The following is an 8,537-nucleotide window of genomic DNA, read 5'->3' as shown; positions in this document are numbered from 1 at the left end:
GATTTAGCGATTCCCTGTTTTGTTTTGTTCAGTGGTTCATGCGAATTGGTCGTGACGTAATTTTTATTTCGATTAAGTTATAATAAAAAGAGATGCAGGTAATGATAATTCACTGCGGTTTTATTCATCGCGCTTGTGTTTTTCTTTTTGAACAAGTGATCAATGTATATATCAGTCAAAGAGACAGAGTATCCGCAATGTTTTATTCAAAGGCAAGGTAGAGTCTGAGAATATAAAAAGCACAATATGACAAAGGTAGACAACAAATGCATCTCGCCTTACAAATAAATTGTAACAAATATTGTAACAAATACAGAGAGAACACAGGAAACACACACATCGCTAGAGTTGGCAGAAGCCGAGAAGCTGGTGAAGTATGACATACCGGGCCAGTGGGTAAGTAAGGATCTATGGCAAAAACGCAACGCACAATGCTGATGAAGAAGGAAGAAGTGACATATACACAGCAATGAAGTCGCGAATCACGCCTGGGGTTCACCGAAATAATGCATAGAAAAAAAAGAGCGCACAGAAACCACACGACACAATATAGCAGAAAGGCAAAGGTGCAGTGTGCTGGCTGTGCTTAAGAACAGCTAGCCCAAAATTAAAAAAAGCAGACTTGATGCCTGCTTGTCCTCAGAAAGGTAGGGCTTTGCAGCTTGCTCACTACGTGAAAGACAAACTTTATGCTACAACACTGGCAGGTTTTGTGGCTTTTGTTATGCGTCGCCTTCATCAAAAACTTAAGATCCCAAGTGATTTGCGTCTGGGTGTTCCTGTGACGCTTGCGAGCTAAAATAGATTGTAGTCATCACTTATCCAGAATTGTGGACCTTAATTGGTGCTACGAGAGCGGTATTACAGGGCTAATAAATAGCAGAAGGAAACCACTTTGGCTCATTATTTTTCACAAAGGCTCTACATCGAACGTTATCACTCACAAGCTATATAAAAATAAAATGGCAGCGTCCGCAGCCCCATCAAACGCTACAAGTTTGGGTATTCTTTTGAAAATTTTGATGGGCGAGATGAGGAGGATGATGAGAAGCTAAAATACGAAAAGCGTGATAACGTGAACCGTGCCCACTTCATACTGTGTTCCTTACCCGCTCGAAGACATTTAAACAAGCGGTTTTGTTATCGATATATTACTTGAGCTGGAGAGATAAAGCATACACAGTGACCGAGCGACCCACGGTAAAGTGTACAGTTTGCCCGCATTTGCTACAAAAATACAGACAGGATACCCAACATTCTTTTTAAGGTTATGCAAATCACTTCGAGCGAATACACAGTGTCCCTACTCCTCATAGCGGGTAACCAAAACAATGTATGCAACGAAGGAGTGGTTAGTCCAGTTGAACTGAATATAAGCATATAACACCATAATGAAGTCTGCTGTAACGAAGTAATAACATAACAAAGCTATTGCAGGATTCGGCTCAACTCGAATACTTTAGTGTAAACCCGCCGCTAATTGCTAACCTTTGAGCTTGTCAAGCTGTATGCCTGAGATTGAAGACTGGAACCTAACCCTATCTAAGTTTCGGTTCACAAAACGCACATGCCAACATAAACGAACCCGGCAAAACATTTTCGGAACCTTCGCGCGACACCCAGCAGAGCAGAAATGAAAATCGCCAACACTTGACAGATGGTGATACAAAACACCGCACACTTTCAGGTGATGTGCAGTGGCCTCAATTATGGCAAGAAAGTGAGATTCAAGTTGTTGTACGTATGCAAAAGCTGCTTCTGATGGCACAGTGAGATTCCCAAAAAGTTTGCTGGGGACGAGGTATGCTTTGAGCATTGTGAAATACTGGTGGGTACCCTTAAGCATCTCACTGTCGTCTTTCAGTAACTGTGAGCAACTGCAACCGTCACATGCAATCCGAAGGAAGTGTTTGATGAGAAAACCGGCTACATAATATGCAGCGGAGTCATCGATAATATGGGAGTGAATGTTGGTCGCAAGTTCAGAGAGATCGTCTAGAGCGGGAAAGTCGTCAGGCTGTGGATGTGCACACTCCTCATTATCCACAAGAGACGCACTGGTGAGGGAGAATGGCGAGGGCTGCTCCTGGAGGAGGTCACATTCATCATCCTCGACATTTCCTTATTCTGACAGCTTGAAGAGTTTTCTCATGCAGATGTGCTTCAGGCCACAAATAAATTGTGCTACATTGGGGTTGGTGTTGCAACCCTGTTTTTGCCTAATGTGGCCAAATATGTTCTCCAGAGGATCCTGTTGAAGCCTGCGTGTTAACAGGTATTCAAAATTGTAATTTTTGGAGAGGTCGTCCCATAGTTGACAAATTGCCTGAATTGTAATTTGCCAACCTACGATGGTTTGTGGTTGACGTCTGCCAACAAACTGCCATGATGCAATCCAGGGAAGCTGGCCTCGGAGGAAGTCAATCCGCGCTGAATCATTTTTCATGATTGCATGCCGCAGCTTTTGCGAAGTTCTTTCTTTACTCGAGCTGTTCAAGGCATCAAAAATCCTGTCCATACGATCACAAAATTGAGCTGTAGTGATGGCCGAGGCAGGCAGCACCTTCGCATACACCATTGCCGTGATAGCAATCGAAACTGATGCACTGAGGACCTGAGTTGCTCTGCTGACCTTCATATTAGAAAAAGGTTTCTGATGAACGTGCCGTTCAGTCAACTTTGGAGCCAATCGCAACCGCAACTCATGTGAGGATTGGTAAAGGCTTACAATGTGCGACCAGTTAACAATGTCATCCCCAATGTATAACTTGTGTGCTTGGACATTATTGCGCGTTGTTTTAATTAAAGGCGGAACATCAAAAATGTAATACACCCGCTCACCATTAACTTCAAAAAAAGGCTTTGCTACAGTCACTCTTAGTTGGTTAGCGAGACTTACATTTGAACTGCCCTGGTCACAAATGACTGCTTTCACTGCAATATTAATGCTCCTAAGCTCCAAAATGAGTGACACCAGCAAGTTATGCATAACAGATGATGGTGTTGATGTGTGCCCTATAGTAAAAGCAACCGGTTGAACCCACTTTCTCGAAACACCAACAAGAAGAAAAACCAGTGCTTGATCAGCGATGGTTGAAGTGCGATGAGTGCCATCATCTGTAAAACCCTGGACAACGTCTCTTGCAGCATCATAGTACAAATTCTTTTTGAGTGCTATTTCGTCGAAAACTGAAGCGCACACTCGGTCCCGTTCATTCCAAGCTTGAGTATCTGTTGCAATGGAAGAAAGGATTCCTGGAATTATGCCTGGAGTCATCTTTACATTAGCTAGCCACCTCCTTAACGAAAGCCGGGAGGGCAAAGAAAAATATGGAGCCAGAAATCGGTATGCTCGCGGACCTCGGAAGTTTAAGTGAAGAGCGAATTTCTTGAACCACACAGGAAACCGCTTGCCCTTGCGTTTGGGCCTCAAGCGAACATGTGCAGAAAGAAGTTTAAAAACCTCCTCGGTGACGTGCGGTCGGATAACTCCAAGGGCCTTTGAAGTCGATGACGGTGCTTGGTGAGGCTGTCTCCGCAGTCTTTTGATAGTTTTCCGCTGTGCTGCTACTTTGGCTTGCAGATGTTTAATGGTTCGCTTGTACTTCATTGATGGAGACATTGTCGCTGGCACACAGGAACGCACTGCAATAAACAAAAAAATGGATGTAAAAGCGAAGAACAGCTAATCCCATACGAGCACTTTCCTCGCTCTTTCAGACCCAAGGTGCACAACTTTCTGTGGTGCAAAGTTTTCGATTCCACTACCTAAAAACAAACCATTCACAATGTTGACAATGCACAAAAAAAATGAAAATCACTGAGAGCCCACCCTTACATTTTGTAAGTGCACACGTAGTGTCCTTTTGAGGATAGTTTCCTCAGAATGTCCTAAACATAAAATAGCACATTAAAAACAGCTGCAATAAAAGCATAGTCACCATTTTTTCTAGGGCACTCAGGCGTGGAGCTGTTGGCAGAGACGTCTTCTGGAGGGTCTTGTGAAGCTTGTTCAGTGCCTCGGACAGTGCTGTCGGAACAATCTTGCGAGCGGCCTGCGGAAGTCTCTATATCAATTCACTCTGGTGTTGAAGTGAACATACAACTTACCGGTCACACAAGTTCCTTTTGTGACTGCTGAACGACTGGTTAAGGTTTTCTCCGGCAAGACGCAGTCAGCAGAAATTCTTTCACCAGCTACAAGGGAGCTGCCACCTGCAGAGGTTTGGTCAACAGTCAATTTGGGTAAAAAAAAGAAATCGCGACACTGAACGCACCCTGCTCATCGGGGCACCTCAATGTGTAGGAGCCGCTTTTTGAAGCCTCTACCGCAGGTCCTGAAGAAATGAAATTACGACAATGTGTCAGTAAGAGGCTTAAAATAACACAAACTGAAGCTCATCCGCACCTTACAGTGCAGCTTCTGCAGCCATGTCACAGTCACTACTTGAAGCGACGCTCAGAGAACCTGCATATATGTGCAGTTGGTACAAGTTACAAAGCTTGTAGCATGGGGAAACTTAAACAGCTCTTTCAAACGCATAAATTGGTCGAACGTGGAAGAAAAGAGAAGGCACCAACTAGGAAACAAGTAATTTGTGATTTTTGGAATAATCAACAGTGCCAGCTTTCACTGATGAAAGGTATACGTACATGTGCACTCAGGCTTGAAGATAACGTGAAATAGCCCTTTAAAGTCTTTCAAAACAAGTTGCGCAGGTCAAGAGCATCAAAAAACGACAGAAATGTAAAGCTGCTGATAGGAAGGTGATAGCCCACAATTCACAAAATTTAAGACTTTCCAAGTGTTACTTCTATAGTGAGGTTTCTCCATCGGCTACAAAGATCTTCGCGGTTAACTGTCGCCACTGATTCAATACAAGTGGCTGCCATTGCACATATTTGAGTTTCAGTCAATCACTTACATGGTGCAGCTGGTTGCACACTGGGAACAGCCGTTCTTGTAAGCCTTGTGTGCCGAGGGTCCATGAAACTTTGAGCATTAAAATGGTCGCTACAAACCCTGTACGTTGCGTACAATAGGCTGGCCGGCTTACTAAGGAGATCATCGCGTCCAGCATACTGCATCCATGCTTTCATCCTGCATTGGCAATGAACTATCAGCTGAAAGGGGAAGTGCTTGAATAGTGATTTTTTATTGTTACCCTCACTGAGCAAGTACGAACAGTAAGCCTAAAGACATGCAAACCATACAAAAGCTTTAGCACACCTGACGTTCCTTGGTATGCGGAAGAAACTCGTCCCAGGCTTCTTGTGGGTTCTGCAATTGTTGAAGCACCACGATACACAGCAGTAGCTGCCGTAGCTTGGACCGCCGGACGGCATGGCATCAGCGCGGTCTGAAAATGTTAGTAAGTGGATGCTTCGCTGTCAAATTACGAAAAAGATATGTGCACGTCATAAGTGTACCAGCAAACCCCTTTGAATGATTAGCTAATCGATGCACAATACAAAACCAGTGATACATCTCTGACCCATAAAACTCTGACTTACAATGATAGACGTCAAGACCACGTACAAAGATCTTCAGAAGTTTCCAGGCCGCTATCCCTTGTAATGCACTGGTATCGCGGCCTGGGAACTTTAGAACACCTTCGTGCGTACGCAGTATCAGCAGTAAATTGGGAAGAAAAATCGTAGTTGAAATTTGTGAAATTTGTGCGGTAAAATTATATTGGAAACGTCAAAAAAATTTGTGGGCAGCTTGCACTAGTGGCACAAGGCTAGCAAAGAAACGATGATGATGGCCACTTGGCTAGTCTAGATTTGCCTCCAGCACACCAAGAATTATTCGTGTTCCGAGCCTTCGGGAAACGCGTCGTGAAGCATACGAGGCCCAGCGAACGCTTCTCAATATTTTGCACTGAGCCACCGAGCCTATGACCTAGCTACCCAGCTATGCTCAGCGCACAGACGCTCGCGTCCATGGCAGACGCAGCACGCGTCGCCTCGGCTTGACGCCGTGCCGCCTTTGCTATACTGCATACGTTGCACAATGTTCCCGTCTAGCCGCCGCATAGACCCGCAAACTTTCTTTTTAGCGAATCTCCCCGTCGTTACAAGCTTCAGAAAAAAAATTGCCCGCAGCTTCCCTCGGGGGAACACTGAGGAGGATGCGGAGCATATAATTGGTTAACGGGGTGTTAAAGTGCGACTTACTTGGGTCGATGGCTAAATTGGTTAACGTGGTTGTGAAATGGGGTGTTAAATTGCGACTTACTTGGGTCGATGGCTAAATTGGTTAACGTGGTTGTAGGAGGGGGTGTTAAATGAGTGAACACGTACACACGTATGCGAAAGGGCGGCGCTGGTCGAAGGGACGTCGATCATTGTGTTTGTGGATTCGTTGGAATTCATTTCACCGCGACCTTGGACGTCGACGCGCCGTACAAACCAACCGACGAGCGGCAACTGAGCGAGCGAGCGCCGACCTTGAGTATATATACAGCACGACGGCGCATGCACTGTCAGCTGTTGAATGTTCTCGAAGCGCGACGCCACATGCGCGTCCACTGGAGAATCAGGAGAATTGTAGATGTCGAACGCGGTGTGTAGAGGAGGAAGGGTGCACAGATGGTGGAGGAGTGAAGCGCGCGCGGTGTGTAGAGGAGGAAGGGATGCACAGATGGTGGAAGAGTGGGCGACGGCGCGACGGCGCATGCGCGCGCGTCAGCTGTCGAATGTTCGAGAAGCGGTGCGGACGGCGCACTACAAGGCGCGAGTATAAGATGCTTCCGCATCTAAAAGGTTACAACTGCGTGAATGAGACGCCACGTAAGAAACAATCTCGCTCACACGAAGCGCAACGTGTGTGTGTGCATCTTTCTATGATTGTTGCATGGTGTCTTATTCGCGCAAGTGTAACCGTTTTCTGAAAAAATGACCCAACAAGACCAACAACATGTCATTCAACAAGCTTCGCTTCAAAGCGTGCCTCACCTGTTATCTCACGCACGAAAACGCCGACGCAGCCGACGTTGACGAAAGCGACGAAAGCTTCCCGCTGTCAGTCATGCATGGGCTTGTCGCTGGGTGGATGGTGTTTATGACAATACGGCTGAAGAAAAATAATCGCGTAAGGTGTGTTGAATAAATTGTTTTATGTATAAAGAACATACCAGATTTGGGCGTATAACTATTATTTTGTAAAAACAATTCTGTTGCATTGATTATAACTGTTTTTTTTGCGTTTGCGTCCTCTGACGTTTGGTGAGAGCACTAGTTCGTTACGTAGTCGTGACGCACTTCCTGAGGCCAGGTTTCGCGTAGTGTCCTCTCTTGTCTTTTCCTTTCTCTATGCTGTAAGCTCTCCCACAGTAGAGTCACTAGTAATATAAATCGTTACCCACTTTCTCTAAACACACACATAGGGCCTCATCAAGTATGAGGCCCACGGGACCGGCTACATGCTCTCCCATAGTTCAGTACTAAGTAGCTAAGTACTCCAACTCGTTAACCACTTGCTCGATACACACGCCTCTGAGCCATCACTTACGATGAAGGAGAGTAGATCTCGAAGACTCTTGAATGATCTAGAGGCCCACAGGACGGCTTTATGCTCTCCCATAGTAGAGTACCAAGTGCTCTAAATTGTAAAGTTCAACCATCGGATCGGGGGAAAGGGAGGAGGAAGGGGGTTTGTGCTCTCCCAGAGTAGAGCATCAAGTATACTCTAAATCGCTGGCGTCGTAATATTAAGGAGTAGTTAGCCTTCTCCCATAGTCGAGTACATTGTGGTCTCAATCGGCAACCATTTTTTTAACGCACATATGCCAATGTATGTTTTACCAATAATTTTTTTGTGTTTTATGTGACATTTTTGTAGTGTATAACTAAGCAACGTTGTGTTCACTACAAGCCCGGGAAGCTTGACGAGGCACAACGCTGTGCCTAAGTTTACTGTCTCTCCTCTACTTTTTGACAGCGCAGCTATTTTTAGTGGATGCTTTATTGTGCGGGGCTGTGGTAGCACTGATTACGTGGCTTCGTGATGTCGCGAGAGTGAGCTTTGGTAAAAATTGAAGGACTGCGTGTGCTGCGAGAGGTGAGAGCGCAAGACGTCGATGCATAGAGTAACATATTTTGTTACTCTATGGTCGATCGGTAAACCTTCAAAAAACGCGCCAGTATGAGGTGACCGTGAGGCGCAGCGGAACGTAAGATGGCGTGTCAGTGTTCAGGAGTCTGCGCTTTAAAGATAATGAACATCTCTTATTCTCACAACGATGAAGCCGCCGTACGTGAGTGTCAGCGAAAGTTGGCACGACAACGGGAATGCCGTTGCCTAGCAAACCATGATGTTTGCGCAAGAGAAGCCGAAGCTTAGTGTCAATGAACGTAAGACTTGCAAAATAAAGAAAAACAATACAGGCAGATGAAGGACGGGTATAAGCTTCGCTCTTTTAAAACAGTGAGTGCCAAGTAGACCTGACTGGTTTTATTATTATTATTATTATTATTATTATTATTATTATTATTATTATTATTATTATTATTATTATTATTATTATTATTAT

At 45.0% G+C, this 8,537-nt stretch overlaps 1 long non-coding RNA gene across 1 annotated transcript; it reads right to left on the bottom strand.

The window, feature by feature from the left end:
• Positions 1-2,761: 2,761 nt before the first annotated feature.
• Positions 2,762-4,961, bottom strand: LOC142802908 (uncharacterized). Its single transcript, XR_012893991.1, has 3 exons — positions 4,111-4,961; positions 3,942-4,055; positions 2,762-3,645 (listed from the first exon to the last, which is right to left on the bottom strand). It is a non-coding gene; the product is annotated as an uncharacterized LOC142802908 (long non-coding RNA).
• Positions 4,962-8,537: the final 3,576 nt, after the last annotated feature.

This window comes from Rhipicephalus microplus, chromosome 1, assembly GCF_043290135.1.
Source record: "Rhipicephalus microplus isolate Deutch F79 chromosome 1, USDA_Rmic, whole genome shotgun sequence".
Classification (NCBI taxonomy): Eukaryota; Metazoa; Arthropoda; class Arachnida; order Ixodida; family Ixodidae; genus Rhipicephalus; species Rhipicephalus microplus.
Note: the sequence above shows the minus strand (reverse complement) of the source record. Positions and strands in the feature narration are given on the sequence as shown.